This window comes from Corvus kubaryi, unplaced genomic scaffold (assembly GCF_017639235.1).
Source record: "Corvus kubaryi isolate FWS band 111438036 unplaced genomic scaffold, C.kubaryi_AGA036_p1.0 37149, whole genome shotgun sequence".
Taxonomy (NCBI): Eukaryota; Metazoa; Chordata; class Aves; order Passeriformes; family Corvidae; genus Corvus; species Corvus kubaryi.
Genome location: NW_024581039.1, coordinates 189,876 through 203,438, shown reverse-complemented (window position 1 = coordinate 203,438; position 13,563 = coordinate 189,876). Strand labels below are relative to the sequence as shown.

The 13,563-nt window shown below is 53.8% G+C and overlaps 2 long non-coding RNA genes across 3 annotated transcripts in view; one reads left to right on the top strand and one right to left on the bottom strand.

The window, feature by feature from the left end:
* LOC121661375 overlaps positions 1–4,913 on the top strand; it is a 6,204-nt gene extending 1,291 nt beyond the window's left edge. Inside the window, exon 2 of the long non-coding RNA XR_006014944.1 lies at positions 4,251–4,913. This is a non-coding gene — a long non-coding RNA (uncharacterized LOC121661375). The remainder of the gene's footprint in view (positions 1–4,250) is intronic.
* Positions 1–13,563, bottom strand: part of LOC121661374 — a 107,251-nt gene that overhangs the window by 28,860 nt on the left and 64,828 nt on the right. For both annotated transcript variants that reach the window (XR_006014942.1, XR_006014943.1), the window contains exons 7-8: positions 9,876–10,028; positions 3,567–3,654 (exon numbers count right to left, since the gene is read on the bottom strand). This is a non-coding gene — a long non-coding RNA (uncharacterized LOC121661374). The remainder of the gene's footprint in view (positions 1–3,566; positions 3,655–9,875; positions 10,029–13,563) is intronic.

Genomic DNA, 13,563 nt, shown 5'->3' with positions numbered 1-13,563 from the left:
AGCAGGGACAGAACCGCGGGGAGGGGACAGGGGGACATGGCCCAGCCTGAGCGGGGAGCAGGGACAGAACCGCGGGGAGGGGACAGGGGAACATGGCCCAGCCCGAGCGGGGAGCGGGGACAGAGGGACATGGCCCAGCCCGAGCGGGGAGCGGGGACAGGGGGACACGGCCCAGCCCGAGCGGGGAGCGGGGACAGGGGGACACGGCCCAGCCCGAGCGTGGCCGCGGGCGCGGAGCCGCAGGACCCCGCGGGAGCGGCCCGGGCGCGGCGGGAGGCGGAGGATGGCCGCGGCTCCCGGGCACGGCGGGGAGGCTCATTTTATGCATAGGTGACTCTGCCAGACACGTCTCGTGCTCTACTTAGCATTTCGCCTCCCCTGCCGCCGTGGCATGTGCGGGCGCAGATGGCACCATTTATCTTTCATTCCCTTTCCCACTGGCAGGTAGGGCGGGACGCGGGACACCCCCGCGGCCCCTCACAGGCCCTTCCCAGGCCCCTGCACCGGGTCCGGCTCCTGCCCGCGCCTGCTTTGCCTATTCGCTGTGTGCTCCAGCCAAACGCGACCTGGGAAAAGTTGTTTTGACTCAGTGGCCCTTGCTCAGGGTGCTGTGAGCAGGAGAGGGAGGAAGGAGGGATGCACGGCCTGTGGATGCAGGAGCACTGGCCATGCTGGCCAGCTGATCACAGGATCACTGAGCTTGGGAAAGACTCCCAGGTTCATCGGGTCCAAGCTGTGCCCGATCCTCACCCTGTCCCCAGCCCAGAGCACTGAGCGCCACGTCCAGGCCTTCCCTGGACACCTCCAAGGTGAGGAGGTCCCCCTGAGCCTCCTTTGCTCCAGCCTGAGCCCCTTTCCCAGCTCCCTCGGCCGCTCCTGGGGCTCCAGCCCCTTCCCAGCTCCGTTCCCTTCCCTGCACACACTCCATGTCTCTCCTGTCCTGAGGAGCCCAGAACTGATCCCAGGATTAGAGGTTTGGCCTCAGCGGTGCCCAGCCCAGGGGTCAGGCACTCCCTGGGCCTTCTGGCCGCGCTGATTTAGATTTCCACAAGACATCCCTCAAATGCACAGAGCAACGTCGATCACAGCAGCCCCCCTTCAGCTCGGGCAAGACTGGGATTGTTTCAGCTCCCAAACTTCTCACATAAGGCAGTCATTTCCATCCAAATGGGCCCCTGTTTGATAACTTCATGAAGGTTTTACCCAGCTTAATTAAAGCAGCAGCCCGGCCTTGTCCACCAAATAAGGCAAAGAGTGTTAAAATATTACACTCAATTATACTTATAAATCTTGCCCAGGTAATGAACATATTCTTCAGATTGCAGAAGAGCCGGACACTTATCTTACTCCTAAAGATAAACCACCACATCCATATAATGCATTGCTAAGCCTCCCTCTTCCCAGCCGCAGCGCCCAGAATCCCATTTTCTATTAAATAATAATCATTGTAATTAATAGACTGGTTATTTTATCTCCCTAATCTGGTTACAGCCATTTATCAAAGGTATGTAAATGAGGGCGGCAGAAAGCCGTTCATTATGATTTTCCAAAGGGCCCGTGTCTCTCGCTGGAGCATGGAAAATGTAATTCTCTTGAACTTAATAAGATACTTGACTTCGTGTCATTCCCAGGAAGCAAATCCAGTCAAGGCTTGGCTTTTTTTCTGTCACACTCAATTTGTTTGACTCACAATTCCCCATCAGTTCGGGCTGTTCTCCACACGCGCTTCCCGGGGCCGTGCCGGATGCCACCGCTGGAGGGCTGGGGTGTGGATTTGGGGATGGGATCCGGCCCCCTGGCCGCTCCCGCGTCCCAGGGGAATGACATTCCCTGCATTCCCGGGCACCCCACGCGGTGCCAGGGCACAGCCTCTGCCAGGCTGGCCCAGGCTGCCCAGAGAGTTTGTGGATGGCTCATCCCTGGAAGTGTTCCAGGCCAGGCTGGACAACCTGCTCCGGGGGAAGGTGTCCCCACCCATGGCAGAGATGATCCTTAGAATCCCTCCCAGCCTGAGCGAGGAGCAGAGCCCTCGGTGACCATGGTGTGTGTGTGAGGTTTCCACACCGTTAATTCCAAACCACCTGGAAAGGAGAAGGAAAACATTCCAAGGTGTCACACAGCCCCTGACAGCAGCGGCACGGGCTCCCGATGAAAGGGAGCTGATTAATGACAGCCCCCGAGATAAGTGGCACTTTACCCAACTTTCCCCGTTGATGTATGATGACATAATGTCCCCTCCAATTAATGACAGGGACATAAAACACCTGGATTGAGCGCAGCAGATGTTGCTTTCCCGGTTAAACGCATGCAGAGATTGGCTTTTAAAGGATCAATGGGAATGGGGCTGGGATTTGTTCTCCTGTTTTGTCCCATGTGTGAGCACGGGAGGGAACAGGCTCCTTACTCCCAGGAGTAACTCCCGGCTCACCTCGGAGCACGTGCAGGCCTCAGGGTTATCCGTGCTAAAGGCTTCTCTCCCAAAGGAGCCCCAAGCGACTTCCAAACACACGGGGAGGGTTTGAGATATCTACAGGAATGGTGTCACCCAGACAGCCAGGCTGGGAGAGCTGGGAATGCTCAGCCTGGAGAAGGGAAGGATTCAGTGAGACCTCAGAGCCCCTGCCAGGGCCTGAAGGGGCTCCAGGAGAGCTGCAGAGGGACTGGGGACAAGGATGGAGGGACAGGACACAGGGAATGGCTTCCCAGTGCCATCCAAAGGATGCTCAAAGCCTCTCCCCCTTGGCTTTGGAGTGTTTTCTTCCCACTCACTATAGGAAGCAGTGTTGCATTGTCCCATTGTTTGTCACCTACCTGCTGCCCCCACGTGATCGCAGGCCCGGGCAGGAGCCCCCAGAACCCAGGAGCTGTCCTTGCCCTCAGCTCCCGCGCTAATGAGCAGCTCCCACTTCCCAGGCCTGCCTGCGCCGTGCCTCCAGAGCCTGGAAAGATGGGAGCTGCAGATGGGCTCCACGGAGGAGTTATTTATAGAGCACAACTGTTCCCAACCCTTCCAATCCACTGCGAGGCTTGCAATATTAGGCTCGGCTCTTAAAGGCCCTGTTTCTGTGATTCCCGAGGATTCGGAGGGTGTGGGAATGTGGGAACTTCCTGGGAGCAGAGAAATGCTACAGGACATTTCCTAGGAGTGAGCAGCCTGGGAATGACCCTTCCCTCCTCCTCCTCTTGGGGATCAAAGGGTCACCCCCAGGTGTATGTCAGAGGGGAGCTGGAATCCTCAAATGCAGGGCCACCTCCCACTGGCCCCAGCTCAGAGCTGCCATTCCAGACCATTCCTGCCAGGATCTCCTGGCCCATTGTTTGGGAATCGCTGCGTTTCCCTGGGGAGCTCAGAAGGCTTTTCCTGAGTGCCACGTCCCCAGATTCTTCCCCATCAGTGAATCCCTGTGACACCAAATCACCTGCCAGTGGATTTACCCCTTTTTGCCTTGGTGTCTGCCAAAAAATTCAACAGCAAAGGTAAAAACTTCTTCTCCTTCACTCCTCCACTGAATCCAATAGGCAAAACCCCACTTTATTGTGGTTTCCCCCCTTTCTGCTGCACTCACCCTTTGCAGCACCCGGGGAGGACAGATCCCACTCTGGCACCTTGTGGTGGCTGTGTGGAGGCCGCAAAGCACAGGAACATCCCAGCTCCTAGACAAGGAACAAAAATCATGTCAATTAGCGCAGCTCTCCTAAAGATCCTAAAATGTTGCTTCTGTAAGTCAGGCTGAGGCAGAGAATTACATTCATTTCAGCCTCCTGAGATTTGAGAAGAAGTTCGAGTTCCTGGTCGAGATAAATAAGATTTCCTTAAAGCAGTTTAACAGCTGCACCGAAAAAAAGGGGAGGAAAAAAAGGGAAAAGTGAAGACATCCATTTTCTGCAATCAGTGGCAGGTGCAAGTCAAGGGCATGGCCTTTAGCAGGACCCAGGGCTTGGCCGGAGCTCTGCCAATTAATCATCCAGCAAAATGCACTTGACAGCTTGGAGAAGGCTCCGATTCCTTTTCTCATGATTGCGCTGCTAATTTGGTCTTGGAAGTTACGGAGAGCAGCAGAGACTTGGGGAAAAGCTGTCAAGGCTTTGGATACTGGGGGTTTGCAGCATTTTAAGCTGGTTCAGGCAGTCAGAGCTTGCTGGGGAAGGATTCCCCCAGAGCTGGGAGTTCTCCCCAGGGTTGATCTGTGCCCGTTTTCTTTGGGGAGTGACAGAATTCCCTCTTTTGTTTCATCCCCATTTTATTTCAGGCAAAGCTGGTGAGGGTTGGTTCCCGAAGGCACAACTGGAGTGCCAAAGACCCCGTGGAAAGGGGACACGCTGCTTCCAGGAGGTGCTCAGATGATCTCCAAGGCATCCCTGAGAATGACTCCAAGGACTCAGAGCTGCCTACAGACCAGTGGGGATCCCAGGGCGTCCCCTTAAAACCCATGGAAAAAACGAGGAAGCAGGCACTGGTGTGTTTGAGAGGTCACTGCTATACCAGGGGTGAAGAGGGACACTGAGAAGGGGCAGGCGAGCAGTAAAATTGGGATGAAATCCTGCTGTGGGCGTGGAGCCGTGGTGGTGGGATGTGGGCTGTCCTGACAGGGATGTTTGTGCCGATCGGTGCCCAAGTGCACATGCTGCTCCTACGCTCCCAGAGCCCCAAAATCACACATTGTCTGGTGGGAAAATCCCCAAGGGGAGGTCCTGCCCCTGTGCTGAGGGCGCTCAGAGCGAGCCACCGGAGCAGCTCTACCCCGTGTTTCCCTCTTCCCTCCAGTGAAGTTGTTTGGTGCCGGCGTCTCCCGGACTGGAGCGGCTCTCGGGGGATTGGGGCAGGAGCTGGCACATGTCACTCGTGCTTTATGTAAGGTCTGGCTGCCGTTGCTATTTTTAGGCCCGTTAATAAAAAGGATTGTTCATCATTATAGCGGCTTAGCAGGCACAAATCGCAGCCCCGGCGAATCTTCGGGGGAAGTGAGGTGATTCATCCCACTAATCCCCGCTGCAAAGTCCCTAAATCCCGGCTCCAGTAAGTGGGTTGGAGGCTGAGACCTCTGGGTTCCTCTCTCCACTTGCTTCTTGGGATGTCACATTTCCTGGTTTTGTTCCTATTTACCCCCCAAAGCCAGACCCTGAGCCCTACAGCTCCACCTAAACCTGAGCAGTCTAAATAAGCACGGGAAGGGAAAGCTTCTCTTTTCCCTTGGAATAGAAAAATAACCATGAAAAATGCTTTGTCCTGGAAGCAGCACCAGCAGTGAATTATCCCGGCAGCTGGACAGAAAGGGTGGGAGGTGGGAATGGGGCTCCCTCCTTCCAGGGGAACACGGACAGCCAAGCACGGGCCGGAGCTGGGATGGCTCAGGGAGGGAGGAAGCACAAGGAACGTGGGGTTACTCTGGAATGAACAGGCAGGCGATGGAATTTGCACAGCCACAGCCACTATCCAGCACTGTGGAATTTGGAATCTCAATGAACGAAGGAAGATCACGGAATCACAGAATCTCCTGAGCTGGAAGGGACCCACAAGGAGCAGCAGAGTCCAGCTCCTGATTTATTCTGGGTTCTCAATCTCCATCTATTATTCCCACCAAAAAAAGAGATGAGCTCTTCAGTGAGAAAGGAGGAGAGGGACAAGGAGAATGAAAGTTCTTGGAATATTGCGAGTATGTCAAGCCCACAGGGACCTGAGGATGTTCCCCTTGGCACCGAGGCAGATCAGTGATTAAATGACTTGAGGTTGTCTCCAAGGCTCTTCTTGGTAGAGATATCTGAGTTTTCCGCTCACCTTCCAGCTTCCCAGCAGCATCTCCTTGCTGTGTCCATAGGGACCCTCCCCATAGGGAATGCCATGGGGGGAAAATCCACCAGTGTCCCTCGAATTCCCTTTCTGCCCCACCCACCCAGCAGGGCTGTGGGGTCACTCTCTTGACCTCGGGAATACAAAGGGAATTTCTGGGAAATCCTTTCCTACTGAACCCCATGGCTGTGGAGATCTTCCCACTCCAGCCCTGCCCCTCCATCTTCCTCACGGCGTTCCAGCCAGGATTAAATTAGGATTACATTTCTCAGCCTCCGAAAAAAGCCCAGGAAAGGATGAAATGGGGGATTAACAGTCTGGGGAAATCTGCTGGTTGCTCAAAGATCTTGACCGGGTAATATGGAGATTTTGGGAAATTAGGAGTTTGAAGTGCTGCTTGCAGCAGCCTGAGCTGGGCTTACAGCTAAACCCCCTAATCCCTTGGATTCCCAAGTCCACGTGAAGAGCTGGAAGGTGCTGCAGGATTCCTCTTTTTCCCAGAGCTGTGTACTTTTTACGGGATGCTGTATTTCCCTGTGTGCTGGCTGTGAGCAGTCAGGGTCTCCTGGTGAGGCTTGGAGCAACCTGGGATAGTGAAAGGTGTCCCTGCCCATGGATGGGGTGGAATGAGATGATCCTTAAAATCCCCTCAACTTAAACCATTCTGGGATTCCGTGGCTCTGTGATCTAAATCCATCCCCAATCCATGAACTGGTTAAACCCTCCTTTGCCTCATTACCCGCGGCTGGAATGTGGCACATTCCACGATTCACCACCATAACAACAAACAACAATCAACAACAGCGTTCTACTCCCCGAGTTCCACAAAAAGGGGATTCCTGCCGATGTCTCGAGGCTGGGAAATGAGGCAGAAAGTGTTAACAGGAGAGCAGGTCTGAGTCCGGGCGCGGCTCCGCTCCTGCTCGGGAGCGCAGCTGGGAGCCGGCACAGCCATGCATCTTTATTAGCAGCCATCCCGGGCAGCTGCGCGCCGAGCGGGAAGGACGCGGCAATTACTCTGCTGTACCTGTCCCAGGGACAGGTGTGCGGTGCCAGCAGTGGTTCTCTGGCTCGCTGCAGCTCCCCGAGATGGATGGAAATCATTACACTTCCGCCGAGTCAGCACAACAACACTGATGCCGCATGATCCGGCTGGTGGTTTTTCCAGGGGGGAATACAGACCGGGAGCTTGCTGGAAAACCAAGGGCACTGCTCAATAAATCTCTTACTTAAAGATTCGGGGGAGGGTTTTATATTTAATGACGATTTTCCAGTCTTTTGTCACCCAGACCATTCCATGCTTAGATGATGGGACTTTCTCCAACAGGACACGTGGGAAAGTAGATAGGAATTAGGAAAAGGTGGGAATTAAGAAAGAATGGGTTGCATTAGGCCATGGTAGAAACAGCTACGTTTGGAATTAAAGTGGCATTAATTGGGAATAACTTAATTTTCTGAGAGTGAAACTGAATTAAATCCATTCCAAAGTGGAGTTGGGATGTGCTCTAAGAAACACTGTGGCTTGGGATACGACCACTTAATAAACCACATTCCCTCAATTTGGCTGTGGTTTGGATTCATGGAGTCATTCCTTTTATTATTCCTAAGGCTGCCTGGCAGTGAAGATGGGTGTGGATGGGTATGGATGAGTGTGGATGGTATGGATGGGGTGTGGATGGTATGGATGGTGTGGACTGTATGGATGGGTATGGATGGGTGTGGGCGGTTATGGATGGGTATGGATGTGCCAGAGGCTGGGGCTCAGTTCCAGCCAGGGGCCTGGGGAATTCCAGGTGTGCAGGAGCTCCTTGACACCTGCTGTGAGGGATTCATGGGGCAGGACACCTCCAGTTACCTCATTTCAAGGACTGCAATCTGGATTTTATTTGGTAGCTAAAAGAAAATTCCCCTTAATGCGGAATTACAGCAAGGAGCGTTGGAGTCAGGGAAAGTAGCAACCATTGTGCTTTTCCTTGGAACTTCCCTTAAAGGATTTAATTTATATTTTTGATGATGAGTGAAATTGGGTTTTTTTTTGCTTAAAAAAAAGAAATTAATCAGCTGTCAATGGTGCAAATTTAAATTCTGTATTCACTACTGTTTAATAATCCCATTCCAGAATAATGCATTAAGGAGGAAAAGAAGCCAACCCACTCCATGTGGCTTTGGTCTGCCTGGAGGACTGGCACTTGAATCCTCCAGATGAAAGGCTCCCACTTTTATCCCTCCAACGACTCCGGCAGCCCCTGAAACTAAAGGACTTGAAGGGGAATAATTGGCTCTTTAGAGGAGCAGAGCTGAACAATGTCCTCGCTGCCTCTCGAGCTCTCTCCTGCATCTGTCTCGGCGTTCCCTGCTTTGTATAAATAAATTAAATAATGGGACCTACAGGATTAGATCACAAAAATATTCTCCCTTTACACTTTGTTCCACATTAATTTCCAGATGGCTGTTCTGGCTGAGGGGAAGGAGAAGATCCCGGGCGGTGCGGACCAGGAACGGGAGGGGGACCAGTCCCTGCCTTTGTCTGGGTTCATTGTCAAGACACCACAAGCTGTTGTCCCTAAGAAAAATGTGAGGAGAGGCCTGCATTTTCTTCCCAATATCCTAAACTCGCAGAGCAGAGGGGAAACATGAGGAAAGGGAGGCAAAATCCTACGGCTGATTTTCCTTCCTGCCCGGGATGCGCTAAGGATGCTCCGAGCTGGACCGGAGCGCTCCTGACTCCGTTGGGTTCATGCCGGGCAGGCTCGGGCTCCCGGATCCCGGCTGGAGCCAGCCATCCTCACCAAACCTTGCTCAGGGCTCGGTGCCAGGAGGGTTCCGCCGGGCCGAGCAAGAATTCAGTGCTCACTCGAGCTGCAAACATCCCCGAGCTGGGGCAGCACGAGGTTACCGGCACTTCTGGCCTACTTAAGCCCTATTTTAAGACTGGAAATGGGGCTTAAATGCCGTGCGGGCTGAGTAACACCCTCAGGGCAGAGGTGAGCTCCCGCCCAGGATTTTTTAACCCCTTCTTTAATTCCCTGCGTGCACTCCTGGTGCGTTTGCTCCATTTCTGCCTCCCGTCGGAGCCGTTCCCATGCCCTCCTCCCTCAGTCGGAGCAGCTGGCAGCACCACTGCCTGTGCCAGCCCAGCTCCAGAGCGCCTTTATTGCACAGCTCTCTGCAAATCCACCCCGGAGCCGCTGCACGCGGGGGGGGCCCTGTCCGGTCTCCCAGCCAGGGAATACGTGCCGGAACCTGGAGATGGGACCTGAATCCTTGGGACGTTCATGTGAGCACAGACACGCTGCACACGGGATCCAGGGAACTTCAGGCACACCTGGAAGTGGAGCTGCAGACTCCTGGGGGTGTTTGGGATTTGCCAGCACCACACACTCCAGATAAATTTGCTCATCCGGGCTTCCTAAAGGGCAGAACCTCTGCTCTGGGCATCCCATCGAGGCACAGGCACCATCCAGGGAAAGCTCAGTGCTGCCAAGGGCAGGCTGCAGCTGAGCAGGAGCATGGGATGGGAAGGCCCATCTCATTCCAACCCCTTCCACCAGCCCAGGTTGCCCAGATGTCCATGAACTTTCTGCCCTGTACCTTGCTGTGTATCCAGAGGCATTGTTGGAACCCGGTGTTCCTCTGGCTGAAATCCAAGCGTGGGAAGGATTTACGCCCTCAGAAGGGCTGTTTCCATCACCCCCCAAAGAGAATTAAACACTGCAGAATTCCAAAACAGCCTTTTCCCTGCTTTTCCTCCCGCTCACATCAGTTCAGCACTCCACTTATTATTGGGATTTTTCTCCTGTGACACTTCTTAGGCTCAGAAGTGACCAAGGCCCCAAAGACAGGGGAGCTCAGTTCTTTTTTGACACCAAGAGATCTCGGGCTTTGTGTGCATCTGCTTTTGTTTCATAGCTGGAAGTGAACTGGAGCTGCTCTTTCTGGCCAGAACTCTCCAAACAGGATGCTGGGATAATCCAAAAAGGATGCTTCCCCCGCGTCCCTCCCGAACGGGCAGAGACGGAAAACAGGCTGTGTATGCGTGAGGAATCCTAATGGCTCCCAAATGTCCCGACACCAAAGCCCTTCCTACCTGGGGAGGGGACATCAGACGGCTCTGCCGGGCCTGGGACCACCCGTGTCCGAGGGGCTGTGTCCAGCGGCGCTGCCTCCGGGAGAGCAGCTGAGTCGGGATGCACTCGGGTGCCGTTCCACGCCATCTGTTACAGCTTGAACTGAGGGCAACCTGTGTGCACAACAAACATCGAGCCTCAGCTCACTGACTGCTCACAGGGAATCCATAAATATTCCCAGTCAGTTTCTGCTCTGGTGGAAGCTGCTCCCACCCATGGCAAAGGGTTGGAATGCAATGGGCTTTAGGGTCCCTCCCAACCGACCCGTCCCGCGATTCTGAGTCAGCTCTGGGATCCCACTGCCCACCCCTGAGCTGGCTCACAACGTGGTGGGCATGCGTGAGAGCATGGCCGGATCCCTGTGTATCCAGGGGGATGCACAGGTGGCTCCCGCTGGAACAGCAGCCGGGACCAGGGCTCCTTTCTGACAGACCTGTGCCTTTAAACGCAGCTCGGAACAAACACAAGGAGTAGTTTCTTTTATTACCGAGAAGTAGAAACTCAGCTTGAACCCCAGATTTCAAGAGGTCTAAATCTGAATTCCCTCTGCTCCAATGCTTCTATATCCCTTGATTTCTCCCAAGCAATCTGACGGCATGTGAAAGTCATTCTTATTTTTACCCTCCTTCTCCATATGAAAAAGGAAACACAGTCCATTTGCTGCGAGCCCCTCAGCATCTGCTGATTTGTCAGTTTGATTTAGCTGAGAAGCGTTCACTGTGGCTGCAGAGGGGCTGCTCAGGCAGCCTGGCTGCACAGAATTCCTGCTCCTCCACCAGCACGAGCGGCTCCGGTGGGGCATTGATTGAGCTGTGCTGCGCCACGGCCCATGTGTCCCAGAAATGCTGGGGAGCTGGAAGTTTGGACCACTGGCACTCCAACACCTCCTTCCAAGGCCTGCCCACCCTTTCCATGGAGAAATTCCTCCTGGGGTCTGTTCCCTCTCCTCCTGTCCCTGTTCCCTGGGAGCAGAGCCCGACCCCCCCAGCTGCCCCCTCCTGTCAGGGACTTGTGCAGAGCCACAAGGTCCCCCCTGAACCTCCTTTGCTCCAGCCTGAGCCCCTTTCCCAGTTCCCTGAGCTGCTCCTGGGGCTCCAGCCCCTTCCCAGCTCCGTTCCCTTCCCTGGACACGCTCCAGCCGCTCGGGCTCTTTCCTGTCCTGAGGAGCCCAGAACTGTCCCCAGGATTTGCAGTTTGGCACTGCCCCGATCCTGCTGCCGCAGCGGGGTGACACAGTCCAGGTGCCATCGGCCTGCTGGGATGGAGATGCTTTTTAACAGCCTTGTCCCATCCTTCCAGTCTCTCCCTTGTCACAGCTCTCCCTCCCTCTAGCTGCAATTTGATTTTGGGGATGCTCCACTATTGCTTGTTCATCAACACGGCTCTAATCCCGGCCGGGACTCTCCCTCTCCTTATGGTGTCTGGAAAACAGAGCTGCACGACGGCCTGGAGGTTCCCAGCAGTTCGTGCTGCTCAGCTCCAGCTCCAGCTGCTGGAGCTGCTGGAGGCTGAGCTTGGCTGAGCAGGGTCCTCCTTGGAGAGCCTTCCTCTCGAAAGCACGGAGTGAGGAGCTCCTGGACAGCGGCACTGACAGCACTGACTCTTCGGAGCTTCCCAAAACGCTGGATCCACTCCTTTTCTAAGAGCAAGGCATTCAAAGCCGCTTTTCCCACAGCAAATATTTACCCTGAGCATCCTCTCCAAAGCTCCTTTTTTGCAACTAGCTTGGAAAACGTCCGTGTCCACCAGCAATAATTTAGGATGTGGCAGCTCTGGGCTCGGGATCAGCTCCCACAGATCTTTCTCCTGTTGTTCCAGCCCTTTGCCATCACCTGCCTGTGAACAAAGGCCTTCCAGGGGCTGCTGAGCCAGGAGGTATTTGCAAGTGACATAAAAATAGTGCTAAAACCTTAAAAGCAGCTGTGGAGAATTTACCCCAGGAAAGAAATAGATATAAAACACGCAGGGAATTTTATTTCCCTTTGCATCCGTGCTTTTTAAAGCCAAAAAAAAGGGAGCTGGCCTTTAAGCCTTCAATTAATTGAACAAAGATTTCAAAATTGTTCAATTGGTTTCATTAGGAAATGCATAATAGAATAATAAAGTAAAACAAATGATATAAAGCAGACCCACTAATTAGCTCTACATGATTGATACAGCTTTGGACGAGGCATTTGATCTCAAACAAAATGCAGTTCCTTGTTAAGAGGATTTTTAATTGATGTGCAGAGAGGTATTAGATGATGTTGGAAAATAATTACTCCAAAGCTACTCATGCATTTGGCTGAACATAACAAATGAAGTTTGGGCTCTGGATCTGGCGGAGTGGACACGTGCTAATTAATAACGAGAGGAACAAGCATCTTCCAGGGGCTTTAACCCAGTGTTTACCAGGAGATTGCGTCGCAATTATGCTCCATAATGAGCTTGTCATCGAAGCAAAATCCACATTACTCAGATGTCAGCGGAGATTGGGAGTGGCGCAGCCCAGCTCCGGGTTCCGCTCCTCCCGCGGATGGGAACGGGCCGTGAACCAGCACGGCTCCCCGGCTGCCCTGGGAGTTCTGGGATAGGGCACAGGGACTCTCGCCTCCTCAGCGTGGCACTAACAGGGTGGAAATGCTCCCATTCGTTCCAAAAATCTGTTCCTGCCGCTGGGAGGAGAAGTCTTGGAAAGGGCGATGGGAGCATCCCGTGAGGAGGATCAGTCTCCAGGGTGACACCTCTGGCACTTCCAGCAGCCCCAAAATCATGGCATGTTCAGTGGGAAATAATAAACCAGGAGCCTGCGATCCAAGGAGTGCCACAGAGCGCCTGTGGATCCCCCTGATCCCTGGCAGTGTCCCAGGACAGGTGGGACTGGGATAGTGGAAGGTGTCCCTGCCTGTGGCATGGGATGAGCTCTAAGGTCCCTTCCTACCCCCAGCAAAAGCCATGGAACGGTTCGTTCCGTGATCCCCTCGGTGCTCACGGGAACAATCCCCTGGGATGGCTGCTCCTCACCCCTGGCAGCGGGAGCAGCCCGAGGTGCTTTTATCCCTGGAAACTCCAAGCTGAACCCTCTGGCTCCTGCTGGCCCTTGGAAACCAAAGCAGCTCTCAGAACTTTGCTACTTTACCGGCAACAGCCCCCTTTGATTCAGAATGGAGGGAGGAATGAACAGCACCAGGTTTAATCCCAAAAATCCCTTTGGGTTTGGATGCTCCATTGCCACTAGGACGAGCAGGCCGGACTTGCCACCCTGGGAAAAGGTGTTTGGAAATGCCAGGAGGGATTATTTCAGGCAAGCGGAGCTGCTGCATGCAAACGTTACTAATTCGCTGGCTGGCCAAGTGTCACTCCTTTGTCATGTGCCACATTCCCTGCAGCTCCAGACAATCCGCGTCCCGCTCCGGGAGACAACTCGTCGGATTTCGCGAGCGATGCCAAAAGTCTCACTTTCCCTCCTTCGAAGCAATGCCTCTGACACTTCCCCGCCATGGCTTTATATTTGTACTGAAATGTGTGTTTGGTGGGTGAGAGTGCGGCGTGGTTTGAACAGTTGTCAGAAGTTTTATTTTTGGAAGAAGACAGAGAGGATTTGGTGAGCTAATTAAGAGTTTGCGAAGTTTCCTGGAGAAATGAGAAAGGCCCAAACCTGCTCCAAAG